A 19,665-nucleotide genomic window follows, 5' to 3' on the forward strand; every position below is an offset into this window, starting at 1 on the left:
CTTTGGCTATTCGGGGTCTTTTGTGTTTCCGTACAAATTGTGAAATTATTTGTTCTAATTCTGTGAAAAATGCCAGTGGTAGTTTGATAGGGATTACTTTGGATCTGTAGATTGCTTTGGGTAGTAGAGTCATTTTCACAATGTTGATTCTTCCAATCCAAGAACATGGTCTATCTCTCCATCTATTTGTATCATCTTTAGTTTCTTTCATCAGTGTCTTATAATTTTCTGCATACAGGTCTTTTGTCTCCTTAGGTAGGTTTATTCCTAGATATTTTATTCTTTTTTTTGCAATGGTAAATGGGAGTGTTTTCTTAATTTCACTTTCAGATTTTTCATCATTAGTGTATAGGAATGCTAGAGATTTCTGTGCATTAGTTTTATATCCTGCTGTTTTACCAAATTCATTGCCTAGCTCGAGTAGTTTTCTGGTAGCATCTTCAGGATTTTCTATGTATAGTATCATGTCATCTGCAAACACTGACAGCGTTACTCCTTTTCTGATTTGGATTCCTTTTATTTCTTTTTTTCTGTGATTGCTGTGGCTAAAACTTCAAAAACTATGTTGAACAATAGTGGTGAGAGTGGGCAGCCTTGTCCTGTTCCTGATCTTAGTGGAAATGATTTCAGGTTCTCTCCATTGAGGACAATGTTGGTTGTGGGTTTGTCATATATGGCTTTTATTATGTTGAGGAAAGTTCCCTCTATGCCTACTTTCTGGAGGGTTTTTATCATAAATGGGTGTTGAATTTTGTCAAAAGCTTTTTCTCCATCTATTGAGATGATCATATGGTTTTTTTCCTTCAGTTTGTTAATATGGTGTATCACATTGATTGATTTGCATATATTGAAGAATTCTTGCATTCCTGGGATAAACCTCACTTGATCATGGTGTATGATCCTTTTAATGTGCTGTTGGATTCGGTTTGTTAGCATTTTGTTGAGGATTTTTACATCTGTGTTCATCAGTGATATTGGCCTGTAGTTTTCTTTCCTTGTGATATGACATCTTTGCCTGGTTTTGGTATCAGGGTGATACTGGCCTCGTAGAATGAGTTTGGGAGTGTTCCTCCCTCTGCTATATTTTGGAAGAGCTTGAGAAGGATAGGTGTTAGCTCTTCTCTAAATGTCTGATAGAATTTGCCTGTGAAGCCATTTGGTCCTGGGCTTTTGTTTGTTGGAAGATTTTTAATCACAGTTTCAATTTCAGTGCTTTTGATTGGTGTGTTCATATTTTCTATTTCTTCCTGGTTCAGTCTTGGAAGGTTGTGCATTTCTATGAATTTCTTCATTTCTTCCAGGTTGTCCATTTTATTGGCATAGAGTTGCTTGTAGTAATCTCTCATGATCCTTTGTATTTCTGCAGTGTCAGTTGTTACTTCTCCTTTTTCATTTCTAATTCTATTGATGTGAGTCTTCTTCCTTTTTTTCTTGATGAGTCTGGTTAATGGTTTATCAATTTTGTTTATCTTCTCAAAGAACCAGCTTTTATTTTTATTGATCTTTGCTATCATTACCTTCATTTCTTTTTCATTTATTTCTGATCTGATCTTTATGATTTCTTTCCTTCTGTTAACTTTGGGGTTTTTTGTTCTTCTTTCTCTAATTGCTATATATTTAAGGTTAGGTTGTTTATTTGAGATGTTTCTTGTTTCTTAAGGTAGGATTGTATTGCTATTAACTTCCCTCATAGAACTGCTTTTGCTGCATCCCACAGGTTCTTGGTCATCGTGTTTTCATTGTTATTTGTTTCTAGGAAGTTTTTGATTTCCTCTGATTTCTTCAGTGATCTCTTGGTTATTAAGTAGTGTATTGTTTAGCCTCCATTTGTTTGTATTTTTTACAGATTTTTTCCTGTAATTGATATATAGACTCATAGTGTTGTGGTCGGAAAAGATACTTGATATGATTTCAATTTTCTTAAATTTACCAAGGCTTGATTTGTGACACAAGATACGATCTATCCTGGAGAATGTTCCATGAGCACTTCAGAAGAATGTGTATTCTGTTGTTTTTGGATGGAATGTTCTATAAATATCAATTAAGTCCATCTTGTTTAATGACCATTTAAAGCTTGTGTTTCCTTATTTATTTTCATTTTGGATGATCTGTCCATTGGTGAAAGTGGGGTGCTAAGGTCCCCTACTATGATTGTGTTACTGCCGATTTCCCCTTTTATGGCTTTTAGTATTTGTCTTATGTATTGAGGTGCTCCTGTGTTGGGTGCATAAATATTTACAATTGTTATATCATCTTCTTGGATTGATCCTGTGATCCTTATGTAATGTCCTTCTTTTTCTCTTGTAAACATCTGTATTTTAAAGTATATTGTGTCTGATATGAGAATTGTTACTACAGCTTTCTTTTGATTTCCATTTGCATGGAATATCTTTTTCCATCCCCTCACTTTCAGTCTGTATGTGTCCCTAGATCTGAAGTGGGTCTCTTGTGGACAGCATATATATGGGTCTTGTTTTTTTATCCATTCAGCCCGTCTGTGTCTTTTGCTTGGAGCATTTATTCCATTTATATTTAAGGTAATTATCGAGATGTATGTTGCTATTATCATCTCCTTAATTGTCTTGGGTTTGTTGTTGTAGCTGTTTCCTTCTCTTGTGTTTCCTGACTAGAGAAGTTCCTTTAGCATTTGTTGTAAAGCTGGTTTGGTGGAGCTGAATTCTCAGTTTTTGCTTGTCTTTAAAGGTTTTAATTTGTCAAATATGAATGAGATCCTTGTTGGGTAGAGTAATCTTGATTTTAGGTTTTTCTCCTTCATCACTTTAAATATGTCCTGCCACTCCCTCCTGGCTTGCAGAGTTTCTGCTGAAAGATCAGCTGTTAACCTTATGGGGCATCCCTTTTGTGTTATTTGTTATTTTTCCCTTGCTGCTTTTAATATTTTTTCTTTGTATTTAATTTTTGATAATTTGATTAATATGTATCTTGGTGTGTTTCTTGTTGAATTTTTCCTGTATGGGACTCTCTTTGCTTCCTGGACTTGATTAACTATTTCCTTTCCCGTATTAGGGAAGTTTTCAACTATAATCTCTTCAAATATTTTCTCAGTCCCTTTCTTTTGCTCTTTTTCTTCTGGGACCCCTGTAATTCGAATGTTGTTGTGTTTAATGTTGTCCCAGAGGTCTCTGAGAGTGTCCTCAATTCTTTTCATTCTTTTTTCTTTATTGTGCTCTGCAGTAGTTATTTCCACTATTTTATCTTCCAGGTCACTTATTCATTCTTCTGCCTCAGTTATTTTGCTATTGATCCCTTCTAGAGAATTTGTACTTTCATTTATTGTGTTGTTCATCACTGTTTGTGTGCTGTTTACTTCTTCTACATCCTTTTTAAACGTTTCTTTTATTTTCTCTATTCTATTTGCAAGATTTTGGATCATATTTACTATCATTACTCTGAATTCTTTTTCAGGTAGATTGCCTATTTCCTCTTCATTGTTAGGTCTGGTGGGTGTTTGCCTTACTCCTTCATCTGCTGTGTGTTTTTCTGTCTTTTCATTTTACCTAACTTACTGTGTTTGGGGTCTCCTTTTTGCAGGCTGCAGGTTCGTAGTTTCCGTTGTTTTTCGTGACTGTCCCCAGTGTATAAGGTTGGTTCAGTGGGTTTTGTAGACTTCCTGGTGGAGGGTACTAGTGCCTGTGTTTTGGTGGATTAGGCTGAATCTTGTCTTTCTGGTGGGCAGGTCCACGTCTGGTGGTGTTTTTTGGAGTGTCTGTGGCCTTATCATGATGTTAGGCAGCCTCTCTGCTAATGGGTGGGGTTGTGTTCCTGTCTTGCTAGTTGTTTGGCGTAGGGTGTCCTACACTGTAGCTTTCTGGTCGTTGCGTGAAGCTGGGTCTTGGTGTTGAGGTGTAGATCTCTAGGAGATTTTTGCCGTTTGATATTATGTGGAGCTGGGAGGTCTCTTGTGGACCAGTGTCCTGAACTTGGCTCTCCCACCACAGAGGCACAGCCCTGACTCCTGGCTGGAGCACCAAGAGCCTTTCATCCACACAGCTCAGAATAAAAGGGAGAAAAAATTGAAAGAAAGAGAGAAAGAATATAAAATAAAAAATAATTATTATGTAAAAATTTTTAAAATGTAAAAACTAAACAAAAACGGACAGACAGAACCCTAGGACAAATGGTAAAAGCAAAGCTCTGCAGACAAAATCACACACAGAAGCATACACATACACACTCACAAAAGAGAAAAAGGGGAAAAAAATATATATCTTTGCTCCCAAAGTCCATCTTCTCAATTTGGGATGATTTGTTGTCTATTCAGGTATTCCACAGATGAAGGGTACATCAAGTTGATTGTGGAAATTTAATCCGCTGGTCCTGAGGCTGCTGGGAGAAATTTCCCTTTCTCTTCTTTGTTCGCACAGCTCCTGGGGTTCAGCTTTGGATTTGCACTCACCTCTGCATGTAGGTCGCCTCAGGGCATCTGTTCTTCCGCTGGGACAGGACGGGGTTAAAGGAGCAGCTGATTAGGTGGCTCTGGCTCACTCAGGCCAGGGAAGTGGAGCGGTACAGATGTGGAGCGAGCCTGCCGTGGCAGAGGCTGGCGTGCCGTTGCAGCAGCCTGAGGCATGCCGTGCGTTCTCCTGGGGAAGTTGTCCCTGGATCATGGGACCCTGGCAGTGGCGCGCTGCACAGGCTCCTGGGAGGGGAGGTGTGGATAGTGACCTGTGCTTGCACACAGGCTTCTTGGTGGCTGCAGCAGCAGCCTTAGCATCCCATGCCCGTCTCTGGGGTTCATGCTGATAGCTGCGGCTCGTGCCCATCTCTGCAGCTCCTTTAAGTGGCACTGTTAATCTCCTGTCCTCGCGCTCCAGGAAACAAAGAGGCAAGAAAAAGTCTCTTGCCTCTTCGCCAGCTCCAGAGTTTTTCCCCAACTCCCTCCCAACTAGCAGTGACACACTAGCCCCCTTCAGGCTGTGTTCACGCAGCCAACCCCAGTCCTCTCCCAGGGATCCGACCTCTGAATCTCGAGCCTCAGTTCCCAGCCCCCGCCTGCCCTGGTGGGTGAGCAGACAAGCCTCTCTGGCTGGTGAGTGCTGGTTGGCACTGATCCCCTGTGCGGGAACCTCTCCACTTTGCCCTCCATACCTCTGTTTCTGCGCCCTCTTCCGTGGTTCTGAAGCTTCACCGCTCCGCCACCCACAGTCTCCGCCCACGAAGGGGATTCCTAGTGTGTGGAAACCTTTCCTCCTTCACAGCTCCCTCCCCCTGGTGCAGTTCCCATCCCTATTCTTTTGTCTCTGTTTTTCTTTTTTCTTTTGCCCTACCCAGGTACGTGGGGAGTTTCTTGCCTTTTGGGAGGTCTGAGGTCTTCTGCCAGTGTTCAGTAGGTGTTCTGTAGGAGCTGTTCCACATGTAGGTGTATTTCTGCTGTATTTGCAGAGAGGAAGGTGATCTCCGTGTCCTACGCTTCTGCCATTTTGAAGATCCTCCTCCCTATATATATTTTTAAACAGCAGAATCCATTGGAAAATTGTGAGGTTGGGTCTGGAAACTCCCTGTTTGGCTGGCTTTGGGACAATTTGTTGAACCACCAGTCCTGCCTTTATAATTACTTCTGCCTTTCTAAGAAAATTTCATTTAAGAGTTCTTAAAATATATCTTTCCCTGGAATTATTCAGAGGAGTTCTAAGGCTATTTAAAAAAATAGATTTTGAATGTCATTTTCTTCTCTATTATGAATTTGTGGCTGATAAGAAAATTGACACCTTTAATGACTTTGTGTTTCAATTCTGTAACACATACCTGATCTAGGGTACCAGATGTGATTGTTCTTTTTTTGTACTTTCCCCAAGAGTAAGTATTTATTCCAAGTGAAGAATTTATGCTACTTTCAAAAACATATTCTAAAATTCCAATGTAATAAAGAGGTTGTGAGGAGAATTGTGAACCAAATATTAAGCTTCTAAACATGAAAGTTATGCCATTTTTAGAAGCATAAACTTTTCATCTGATTAGTCTGAAGTCAGGGTCATATATGGGAGCAATGACATTTCACATTTTCTCTAGCTGTGAATTTTCCACATGATATTATCATAAGAATTACAATAATACCTTTCTTTTATAGTGCTTTATAATTACAAGTTACTTTCACTTTCTCAATTGCCTTTAAGAACCATAAAAAATGTAAGATTATTATTATCCACATTTTATAAAAGAAACTGTACCTTGGGGCTATAAAATGGACTGACCAGTCATATAGCTAGCAAGTCTTATATTGGAACATTCTTTCTTGGATGAATAAAATGAATAAGTATGAAAACATAATTGATAAGTATGATTGTCAATTTATTGATGAATAATAATGATTCACTGAATTATTAGCAAAGAAGTAGAGCTCATTGAAGCGTTGATTCGAGGGCTGACAAAGGGAAAGTAAAAGATCAGCTTGGAGCATCTCGTGGTGTTAAGGAAATACTCAAAAAAATAAAAATTAGGGCATGCTAACATGGTGTAGAAGCCAACCTGAAAGAGGTGGAACAATTTGAACAACAAAATAAAATAAGTAATAAAGAAATTACTCATGTCCATACTGATATAAATAAATAGTTGAATAAAGAGATTCTTCTTTACAGATGAATTCCAATTAATAATGTAGAAGGGCTTCCCTGGTGGCGCAGTGGTTGAGAGTCTGCCTGCCGATGCAGGGGACACGGGTTCTTGCCCCAGTCCGGGAAGATCCCACATGCCGCGGAGCAATTGGGCCCGTGAGCCATGGCTGCTGAGCCTGCACGTCCAGAGCCTGTGCTCCACGATGGGAGAGGCCACAACAGTGAGAGGCCCGTGTACCGCAAAAAAAAAAATAAATAATAATAATAATGTAGAAGAAATGAAGAAAAATTTAAAAAATCACCATTAGAACCCCACAGTGTCTTCCCAAGGGGGGAAAGCAGTAGCGGCGGGTGGGCATGGTGGTGTGATGAATTGGGAGATTGGGATTGAGATGTATACACTGATGTGTGTAAAATGGATGACTAATAAGAAGCTGCTATATAAAAAAATAAATATTCAAAAAAAGAATAAAAAAGAACAACACAGTTATCATTATTGCAGGCAAGATCTACTGATGGATGATAAAATTAGCAAATTTTTTGTGAAAAGCAGGATGTTTGGATGTCTCAAAGAATCTCTGCTAAGATGTGTATGACATAGCAAAGCATAGTAACTTGAAAGTGGAGAAACAGGGAAGATACCACCTTAATCAAGAAGTTGATGTTAATAGCCCCAGTTGTGAAATACACAGATAAAATATATCATAGACCCCCTGAGATGATACCCTGAAAAGGGAATACCATTTGCATGGTATTCTTGCCTCCCCCCCACCCCCACAAGTATATATCCTAAATCTCATCATGAGAGAATATCAGAGGAAATCAAAATGAAGTATATTTTACAAAATTGTTTGACAAGTATTCTTAAAAGTGTCATGGTTATAACAGAACAAAAGGAAAGACTGAGGAACTATCACAGTTTGTAGGAGACTAGGGAATAGGAAAATTGAATACAAGTGAAAACCCAAGATTGAATCTTGGAACAGAAAAAGGACATGGAAAACCTGAAGAAATCAGAATAAAGTCAGTAGTAGAGTTAATAATATATCACCAACGATAAATTCTTAGTTTTGTTAGTTTATTATATTTTTAAGGTAGATAATTTTACATATATATATATGTATGTATATATATTACATTTAATGAACCAATACTGATGCATTATTATTAACTAAGCCCATAAGTTATTAAGATTTCTTTAGTTTTTACCTGATTGTATTCCAGGATCCCAACTAGGATATTACATCCAGCATACCACATCACTCTTAGTTTTCATTTCTCCTTAAACACCTGTTGGCTACAATTTCAGACTTGCTAAGTTTTTGACGATATTGACAGTTTTGAAGAGTACTGGTCAGGTATATTGTAGGCTGCCACCTTTTTAGAATTTGTCTGAGTTTGTTTTGTGGCTTTTGTTTTTGTTTTATTTTTCATGATGAGACTAGGGATATGGGTGTTGGGGAGGAAGATCACAGAGGTAAAGTACATTTTCATCACCTCATATTAAGGACACATCCTATCAACGTGATTTATGACTATGATTTTGACCTTGTTAACCTGGGTGAGTTTTCTCCACTGTAAAGTTTCAACTTTTCTCCCTTTCCATACTTTGCAAGGAAGTCATGATGAGCAGCCCGCACTTAAGGAGTGGAGGTTATGCTCCACCACCTTGAGGATAGAGTAACTACGTGAATTACTTGAAATTCTGCATGGGAGATTTTTCTTTTTTCTTCCTATTGACTTGTTCATCAATATAGTCATTTAAATCACTATGGACTCATGACTATTTATTTTGTACTTTGGGTTATAATCCAATGCTATTTTATTTATTATGTTACTAAAATTGTTCCAATTTAGAAGTTTAGAAGCACTTTTATTTGTGTCCTGTGTACATCTGACATACCTCCATCATCATTGTGAGTTTGGATTTTGTTTGTTTTGTTCATTGAGCACATCTGTACTCCCTGGCACTATAAGATGCTTCATGTTCATCTTAAAAAGACAGTAGTTATAACATTGACTTTAGGAATTTAACAGGTATAGGCCAGTTCAGATTATCGATATGTCCTTGTGTAAGTTTTAGTGGTTTGGCCTTTCAAGAATTTGGTCCATTTAATCTAAATTATGAAATATGTGGGCATAGAGATGTTCAAAATATTCCTTTATTTTCTTTTTAAAGTCCATTGGATTAGTAGTGATTGGTCCCTCTTTCATTTCTGATATTAGTAACTTGTGTCTTCTTTCTTCTTAGTTAACCTGGCTAGAGATTATTTTAAAGAAATCAGAAGATGGCAGTGTGGGAAGATGCGGAGTTAGCGTCTTTACACAACTAGAGCGCCTGCCGGCCGCTGGTGGGGAACTCTGACCCCCAAGGAGATGGGAGGAACCCCAAAGTGAAGCAGGAGGACGTAGAGGGATGGGGGTGGGTGGTGAAGAAGTGGAGGCTAGATAAGATCAGTGCCCCTGAGGCCAGGGAGATCAGGAGAGGCAGGTGGGAGGGACACTCTGGGAAGAGCAGGAGAGGAGCAGAGGGCGAGCGCCTGGTCCACTAGGGCAGGGGAGCCTGCTGAGCTCCCAAGCCGCTTCCCCCCCCCATCCAAAGTTCCATCCAGGCCACGTGGGTTCAGGGGGCATAGGAGGAAGGCTGGGGAGATCAGGAGAGGCAGGCAATAGGGGCCCTCCCAGACCCCAGGCCGGAGGAGCATGAGAGGAGAGGAGGACGTTTGCCCCTCCCACTCAAGCCCAGGAAGCCTGCTAGGCTCCCAGGTGAGGTCCCCTGCCCGCTGAGACCAGGGGTGGGGGGCATGTCTGGGCCACTTTGGTTCCTTGAGCCTAAGCCCCACCCCACACAGCCCCCAGGACATTTTCCAGCCCTGTGGGTCCTGAGCATAGGCCCCATCCACCACCCAAACCTTGCCCTTGCATAGGTCCCACTCTCTACAGCCAAGGTCTTCCCCCCTATTTTTTTTTCTCCTTTCCCTCCTCTTTTTTTACTATTATGGCACTGATATATCTTCCAGTTGTTGATTCATCTATATTTTTATTTTTATATTCTTTCTAACATACCTGTTAGTTTCCTAGTCTAATTTTATTTTTTACTTTGTTATTCTTCTGTTTTGTTTTGTTTTGTTTTGTTTCCTACCCCATGTGGCTTCTGGGATCTTGATTCACGAGCCTGGGGTCAGGGGGAAGCACCTGCAGTGGGAGTTGTAAGTCCAAACCATTAGACTAACAGAGAACCTCAGACTCAAGGGAATATTCATTGGAGTGAGGTCTCACAGAGTTCCTAATCTCAGCACCAAGACCCAGCTCTACCCAATAACCTAAAAACTCCAGTGTTGGAAGCCTCAGGCCAAACAACCAGTAAAAAATAAACACAATCCCACTCATAAAAAAAGAAAAAAATGAGATGGCAAAAAAATATGTCACAGATGAAGGAGCAAGGTAAAAACCTACAAGAACAAATAAATGAAGAGGAAATAGGCAATCTACCTGAAAAAGAATTCAGAGTAATGATAACAAAGATGATCCAGAGTCTCAGAAATAGAATGGAAGCACGGATAGAGAAAACACAAGAAATGTATTAACAAAGATCTGGAAGAACTAAAGAACCATAAAACAGAGATGAACAACACAATAACTGGAATGAAAAATACACTGGAAGGAGTCAGTAATAGAATAACAGAGGCAGAAGAAAGAATCAGTGATCCGGAAGACAAAATGTTGGAAATAACTGCCAAGGAGCAGATAAAGAAAAATGAATGAAAAGAATTGAAAACAATCTCAGAGACCTCTGGGACAACACCAAATGCACCAACATTCAAATTGTAGGGGTCCCAGAGGAAGAAGAGAAAAAGAAAGGGTCTGAGAAAATATTTGAAGAGATTATAATGGAAAACTTCCCTAACATGGGAAAGGAAATAGTCACCCAAGTCCAGGAAGCACAGAGAGTCGCACACAGGATAAACCCTAGGAAAAACACACTAAGACACATACTAATCAAACTAACAAAAATTAAATTCAAAGAAAAAATAGTAAAAGCAGCAAGGGAAAAACAAAAAATAACATACAAAGGAATCCCCATAAGGTTATTAGCTGATTTTTCAGTGGAAACTCTGCAAGCCAGAAGGGAGTGGCAAGATATATTTAAAGTGATGAAAGAGAAAAACCTACAACTAAGATTCCTCTACCCAGCAAGGATCTCATTCAGATTCTATGGAGAAGTCAAAATCTTTTCAGACAAGCAAAAGCTAGGAGACTTCAGCACCACCAAACCAGCTTTGCAACAAACACTAAAGAAACTTCTCTAACTGGGAAACACGAGGAAAGAAAAAGACCCACAAAAACAAACCCAAAACAATCAAAATGGTAATAGGAACATACATATCGTTAATAACCTTGAATGTAAATGGATTAAATGCCCCAACCAAAAGACACAGGCTGGCTGAATGGATACAAAAACAAGGCCCATATATATGCTGTCTATAAGAGACCCAGTTCAGACCTAGGGACACATACAGACTGAAAGTGAAGGGATGGAAAAAGATATTCTGTGCAAATGGAAATCAAAAGAAAGCTGGAATAACAATACTCGTATCAGATAAAATAGACTTTCAAATAAAGACTGTTATAAGAGATAAGGAGGGACAGTACGTAATGATCAAAGGATCAATCTAAGAAGAAGATATAACAATTTTAAATGTTTATGCACCCAACATAGGAGCACCCCAATACATAAGGCAAATGCTAACAACCATGAAACGAGAAATTGACAGTAACACAATAAGATTAGAGGACATTAGCACCCCACTTAACGCTAATGGACAGATCATCCAAATAGAAAATAAATAAGGAAACACAAGCTTTAAATGACACAGTAGATCAGATAAATTTAATTGATATTTATAGGACATTCCATCGAAAACCAGTAGATTACACTTCTCAAGTGCACCTGGAACATTCTTCAGGATTGATCATGTCTTGGGTCACAAATCAAGTCTTGGAAAATTTAAGAAAATTGATATCATATCAAGCATCTTTTCTGACCACAACACTATGAGATTGGGAATCAATTACTGGAAAAAACTGTAAAAAAACACAAATACATGGAGGCTAAACAGTGCATACTAAATAACAAAGAGATCACTGAAGAAATCAAAGAAGAAATTAAAAAATACATAGAAACAAATGACAACAAAAACACAACGACCAAAAACCTATGGGACACAGCAAAAGCAGTTCTAAGAGGGAAGTTTATAGCAATTCAATCTCACCTCAAGAAACAAGAAAAACCTCAAATAAACAATCTAACCCTACACTTAAAACAGCTAGAGAAAAAAGAACAAAGAAAACCCAAAGTCAGTAGAAAGAAAGAAATCATAAAGATCAGAGCAGAAATAAATGAAATAGAAACGAAGAAACCAATAGCAAAGATCAATTAAACTAAAAGCTGGTTCTTTGAGAACATGAACAATACTAATAAACCATTAGCCAGACTCATCAAGAAAGAAAGGAAGAGGACGCAAATTAATAAAATTAGAAATGAAAAAGGAGAAATCACAACTGACACTGCAGAAATACAAAGGGTTATAAGAGACTACTACCAACAACATATGCAAATACAATGGACAACCATGAAGAAAAAGACAAATTCTTGGAAGGGTACAATTGTCAAGGCTGAACCAGGAAGAATTAAAGAAGATAAACAGACCCATCATAAGTAGTGAAATTGAAACTGTGATTAAAAATCTTCCAACAAACAAGAGTCCAGGAACAGATGACTTCACAGGTGAATTCCATCAAACATTTAGAGAAGAGCTAACACCTATCCTTCTCAAACTCTTCCAAAAAATTGCAGAGGGAGGAACATTCCCAAATTCATTCTACGAACCTACCATCACCCTGATACCAAAACCAGGAAAAGATATCACAAAAAAAGAAAATTATAGACCAGTATCACTGATGAGCATAGATGCAAAAATCCTGAACAAAATACTAGCAAACAGAATCCAACAGCACATTAAAAGGATCATACACCATGATCAAGTGGGATTTATGCCAGGGATGCAAGGATTCTTCAATATATGCAAATCAATCAGGGTGATACACCACATTAACAAATTAAGGAATAAAAACAATATGATCATCTCAATAGATACAGAAAAAGCTTTTGACAAAATTCAACACCCATTTATGATAAAAATTCTCCAGAAAATGGGCATAGAGGGAAACCACCTCAACATAATAAAGGCCATATATGACAAACCCACAGTGAGCATCATACTCAATGGTGAAAAATTGAAAGCATTTCCACTAGGATCAGGAACAAGGAAAAGATGTCCACTCTCGACACTCTTATTCAACATAGTTTTGGAAGTTTTAGCCACAGCAATCAGAAGAAAAATAAATAAATAAATCCAAATTGGAGGAGAAGTAAAACTGTCACTGTTTGCTGATGACAGGATACTATACATAGAAAATCCTAAAGATGCCACCAGAAAACTACTAGAACTAATCAATGAAGTTGGTAAGGTTGTAGGATACAAAATTTATGCACAGAAATCTCTGGCATTCCTATACACCAACAATGAAAAATCAGAAAGAGAAAGTAAGGAAACAAAAAGAATAAAATGCCTAGGAATAAACCTGCCTAACGAGGCAAAAGACTTGTACTCAGAAAACTGTAGAACACTGATGAAACAAATAACTACACTACCCAAAGCAATCTACAGATTCAATGCAATCCCTATGAAACTACCAATGGCATTCTTCACAGAATTAGAACAGAAATCTTACAATTTGTATGGAAGCACAAAAGACCCTGAATAACCAAAGCAATCTTGAGAAAGAAAAATGGAGTTGGAGGAAGCAGGCTCCCCGACTTCAAACTATACCACAAAGCTATAGTAATCAAGACAGTATGCTACTGGCACAAAAACAGAAATATAGATCAATGTTACAGGATAGAATGCCCAGAGATAAACCCACACACATATGGTAATCTAATTTATGACAAAGGGGCAAGAACATGCAGTGGACAAAAACTGCCTCTTCAAAAAGTGATGCTGGGACAACTGGACAGCTACATGTAAAAGAATGAAATTAGAACACTACCTACCACCATACACAAATCTAAACTCCAAATGGATTAAAGACCTAAATGTAAGACCAGACACTATAAAATTTTAGAGGAAAACATAGGAAAAACACTCTTTGTTATAAACCACAACAAGATCTATTTTGACCCGCCTCCTAGATAACAGAAATAAAAACAAAAATAAATGGGACTTTAATAATTAAACTTAAAAGCTTTTGCACAGCAAAGAATACCATAAACAAGACAAAAAGACAACCCTCAGAACAGGAGAAAATATTTGCAAGTGAAACAACAAACATAGGATTAATCTCCAAAATATGCGAACAGCTCATGGAGCTCAATATCAAAAAAACAGTGCAGTTAAAAAATGGGTGGAAGACCTAAATAGACATTTCACCAAGGAAGACATATAGATTGCCAAGAGGCACATGAAAAGATGCTCAACATCACTAATTTTCAGAGAAATGCAAATCAAAACTCCAATGAGGTACCACCTCACACTGGTCAGAATGGCCATTATCGAAAAAGCTAGAAACAATAAATACTGGAAAGGGTGTGGTGCAAAGGGAACCCTCCTACACTGTTGGTGGGAATGACACAACCACTATGGAAACCAGTATGGAGGTTCCTTAAGAAACTAAAAATAGAACTACCATATGACCCAGCAATCCCAGTGCTGGGCATACACTGGGAGAAAACCATAATTCAAAAAGAGACATGCACCACAATGCTCATTGCAGCACTATTTACAATAGCCAGGACCAGGAACCAACCTAGATGTCCATCGACAGATGAATGGGTGAAGAAGATGTGGCACATATAGACAATGGAATATTACTCACACGGAGTGAAGTAGATCAGAAAGAAAAACAAATACTGTATGCTAACACATATATATGGATTCTAAAAAAAAAAAAAAAGGTACTGATGAACCTAGTTATAGGGCAGGAAGAGGTAGACATAGAGAATGGACTTGGTGACATAGGGTGGGAGGGTGAAGCTGGGGTGAAGGGAGAGTAGCATCATCATATATATACTACCTAATGTAAAATAGTTGGCTGGTGGGAAACAGCAGCATAGCACAGGGACATCTGCTCGGTGCTTTGTGATGACCTAGAGGGGTAGGATAGGGAGGATGGGAGGGAGGCTCAAGAGGGAGGGGATATGGGGACGTGTGTGCATATGGCTGATTTGCTTTGTTGTGCAACAGAAACTAACATGGTATTGTGAAGCAATTATACTCCAATAAAGATCTATTAAAAAACAACAACAACAAATACAATTCAGCATGCCCATGCCAAAAAAAAAAAAAAAATCTGCTTTTGCTTTCATTGATATTACCTATTTTTCCTCTTAAATTTCATTGATCTGGTCTAATATTAAGTATTTCTTTTCTTCTGCTTGTTTTAAGCTTAAATTATTCTTCTTTCTCTTGGTTCCTAAGGCTGAAGCTTAGATTTTTGATGTTAGGTCTTTCTTCTTTTTTAATGTATGCATTTAATGCTATATATTTCCCTCAAAGTCCCATTTTAACTCTGTCCCATCATTTTTAATTATTTGTATTTCCATTTTTATTGGGTTCAAAATATTTATCTTCCTCCCTCCCTTTCCTTTCTCTCTTCTTCTGCTTTTCTTTCTTTCTCTCGAATATAAACAGTTAAACCACAAACTTTCCACTGTTTGAACTGTATCCTATAAATTTATATAAATGTTATATTCATTATACACCTTAACATACTTTAATTTTTTGCCATTATTTGATCCATGAATTATTTAGAAGTATATTGTTAATATATAAAATTTGACTTATAATCATACTTAAAATCATATTGTTAGTGATTTCTAATTTAATTTCCTTGTGGTCAGAGAACATATTCTGTTTTCAGTTTACTTCAATTTTTACTCTGTTTTTCATACAAGACTCAATAGTCTTATTTCATGACATAATGTCTACTTTGGTAACAGTACAATTTGCACTACATGTTGCATACAGCATCCTATAAATGTGGTACTTTTGTGTCTGTCTCTTATGGCTGAATTTATTTTTGTCTAGAAGTTTTCAAGTTTACTGAGAGAATGGTGTTAACATCTCCAGTTGCACTTATGGCTTGTTTATTTCTGGATCTAATTCTGTCCATTTTTGCTGTATGTTTTTAGATTCTGTGCTATTAGGTACATAAATTTTTAAGACTATATTTTCTGAGTGACACTTTTATTATTTCTTTTAATATTATGGCTTGAAATCTATTTTATCTGATAATAATAGGCCACTATGACCTACTTACACACTGTTTGTATGGTATATTTTTTCATAGTCATTTACTTTTAGCCTATATATGTCTTTATATTTAAAGTCTGTCTCACTTAGGAAACACATATCTGGGTGTTGTTGTTTATGTAGTAGTTATTTTAGTCTATTCAGATAATCTCTGTTGTTTAATTGGTGTATATAGTCCATTAATCTTTTTTATTTTTTAGGAGGGGAAATTTTTTTAAATCATTTTATTGAGATTGACATAAAAAAGGTGCACATATTTAATGTATGCAACTTGATAAGTTTGGAGATAAGTATATGCTTGTGAAATCATCACCACAATCTATGCAATAAACATATCCATTGCCTCCAAAAGTCTCGCATTCCTCTTTATTGCTAATATTATTATATCATTATTATTTGTGATAAGAACACTTAAGATCTTCCCTCTTAGCAAATTTTTAGATATGCAACAGAATATTGTTAAATTTAGTCACTATGCTGTACAGTAAATCTATGGAACTTATTTTGCATAATTGAAACTTAATATCCTTTGACTAATACCTCCCTGTTTCCCCCTCTCCCCAACCCCTGGCAGCCACCATTATGCTCTCTGCTTGTATGAGTTTTAGTATTTTAGATTCCTCATGTAAATGGTGTCAAATAGTATTTTTCTTCCAGTACCTGGCTTATTTCATTTAGTATAATGTCCTCTAGGTTCATTCATGTTGTTCTTGCATATGGCAGAATTTTCTTCTTTTTAAGGCTGAATAATATGTCATTACATATATATATATAAAATATATATATTATATATATTATATATATACATATATATGTATACATATATGTATATATATCTATATATATTATATATATAATATACATGTATATATATACATATATATAAAATATATATATATCACATTTTTTATCCATTCTTCTGTCACTTCCCATTTAGGTAGCTTTTATGTCTTGGTTATTGTGAATAATGATGCTGCAATGAAAATGGAAGTGCAGATATCTCTCAAAGATTCTGATTTCAATTATTTTTGGTATATACTCAGAAATGAAATTGCTGGATCATATGGTAGTTCTGTTTTTGAACTTTTGAGAAACCTCCATACTGTTTTGCATAGTGGCTGTATCAGTTTACATTATTGCCAGAACTGCACAAGAGTTCTATTTTTCCACATCTTCACTGATACTTGCTATCTTTTGGTTTTTTGATCATTGCCATCCTAAATGCTATGAGATGATATCTCATTGTGGCTTCGATTTACATTTTCCTGATGATTGGTGATAAGGGGAACATTTTCATATACCAGTTGTCCATTCATATGTCTTCATTGGAGTCTATAAATTTTAATATGATTAATGTTACTGTTAGGTTTGGATCAAAAATTTTATTATTTTACTTCTACTTGCCTTTCTTGTCTTCTTCCTTTTTTCTTTATAGCTATATTTTTGAGTATTTGAATACAGTCTTTTTTTATTGACATATAATTGATTTACAATGTGTTAGTTACTGCTATACAGAAAAGTGACTCAGATATATATATATACACACACATGTTCTTTTTTTTATTCTTTTCCATTATGGTTTATCATAGTGGGGATAGCAAATGTAAGCTTTTATATATAGAATGGATAAACAACAAGGTCCTACTCTATAGCACAGAGAACTATATTCAGTGTCCTATGATGAGCCATAATGGAAAAGAATGCCATCTTTTTTTAACTTTAAATGATTATATGATTTATAAAATTAAATAAGAGGGGGAAAAAGCACAAAGGAAAAATACTGCTTTTCATTTGCCTTGATATTTATTATTCTTGGTGCTCTTCATTCTTTCTTGTAGATCTGATTTTGATCAAGTATCATTTTACTTCATTTTGAAGACCTTCCTTAAACTTTTTATAGTGTTGGTATGATGGAGATGAATTCTCATAGTTTTGCTTTTCCCTGAAAATATGTTTACTTTTGATGGATATAGAATTCTGTGCCGATAGTCTTTAGCCACTTTAAAGATAATGCTTCACTCCCTCTAGGCATCCTTATTTCTGATAAGAAGGCAGCCATTGACCAAATGGTTTATTTTCTGTTTATGATGAATCATTATTAGTTAGCTGCTTTCAAGAATTTCTTTGTACCTTTCAACCATTTGACTATCGTGTGTCTTGGAGAGGTTTTCTATGGTGTTCATTGGCTTGTTATTTGCTAAATATCATGTATCTGTATATTTATATATATTTTTTCAAATTTGGGGGAATTTTGGCTATTATTTCTTCAAATTATTTTTTCAACCTTGATATCTCTACTCTCCTAGAATCTTAATTCCACATATGTTGGGCTGTTTAATACTATGTAAAACATTAGTGAGGCTCTATTTGCTCCCCCCCCACCACCAATATCTTTTCATCTTTTTCCTCTGTTATTAACCTTGAGTACCTTCTATTGATCTATTTTTCTAGTTCACTTAATTTTTTTTATCTGTCCTCTTTCATTGGTTGTTAAGTCTATTCAGTGAATTTTTTTCATTCAGATATTTTATTTTCCACCTCTATCCAGAATTTTTTGTCTTTTTTTTATCATTTCTCTTTCTCCTGAAATTTCCTATTTTTCATTCTTCTAGTAAACATATATATTTTTTTTTACATCATTGAGGATAGGAGTAATACCTGCTCTAAAATCTGTATCTGTTAGTTTGTATGGTTTATCTCAGGTCCAGATTTTATTGATTTTCTTTTCTCTTGGGAATTCAATCCATGTTCTTTGTTCCTCATAAGTCAAATGGTTTGGGATTGTATCCTGGGCATTATGAATGTTAAGTTTCATAGCTTTGGGGTTGCATTATATTTCTCTGATGGTGTTGTTTCCTTTGTGTATCAGGGGATTTTCTTACCTGTAGTTAAACTGCAAACTCTGTTTCACAAATGGCAGCTTCAGTGTCAGTTCAGCTCTTTTGCTTTTAGGTAAGCTACTTTGAGTCTCTTGGGTGACTCAGAGGTCACTGAGAAATGTAGGTGGACAACATTTGCATATCCTTTCTCTGTCTCTTTTTTTTCTGTGCTTCCTCCACTGACAATATGATAGTTTACCACCAATAGTTTTTTGGTACCCCCAACCAGAAAGACTATAGCTTTCCACCAGTGCTGCTGCTGACAATGAACTGCCATGTGAGATGCAGTTAGTCACAGGCTAAATGGTCAACTAACTTCATACTGTTTGTCTTCTCTGAGCCTATACTATTCTCCAGAGTCTGCCTGCTTCTGTTAATATGTAGTGACTTCAGGTTATTTTCTGTTGTGTCAAGGTTTTATAGTTGTTTCCATAGTGAGAGTTCTCCAGTCGGATCTTACTGCAGAATAATGGAAAGTTAGAAGTTAAGAATGGTAGAAGTCATACAAATATTGCATTTATTTACTAAAAACGACTATGATTTAAAAAGGAGTATAATCGTGTTCAATTTTCAAGAAGAAATGAAAGGCTACTCTTTCAGTTAGTAAAGTATCATTTAGTATATTATTCATAAGAACATTGTTGAAATATACTATTGTGGTTAGACATAAAACTGCATCCATATTCCCTAAGGGAGTAGCTTATTTCTTAGAATGATATAAGCCATTTTATATTATATGTTATGCCGAATACAGAGAAAGAAAATCAACGAAGAATGATCAGATAGTGCCATCCAAGAACTTTAAATACCTATGTCATTTATAAGAACTTATTTGTAGGG

Source organism: Monodon monoceros, unplaced genomic scaffold (assembly GCF_005190385.1).
Source record: "Monodon monoceros isolate NGI ecotype Baffin Bay Population unplaced genomic scaffold, NGI_Narwhal_1 Super_Scaffold_6, whole genome shotgun sequence".
Classification (NCBI taxonomy): domain Eukaryota; kingdom Metazoa; phylum Chordata; class Mammalia; order Artiodactyla; family Monodontidae; genus Monodon; species Monodon monoceros.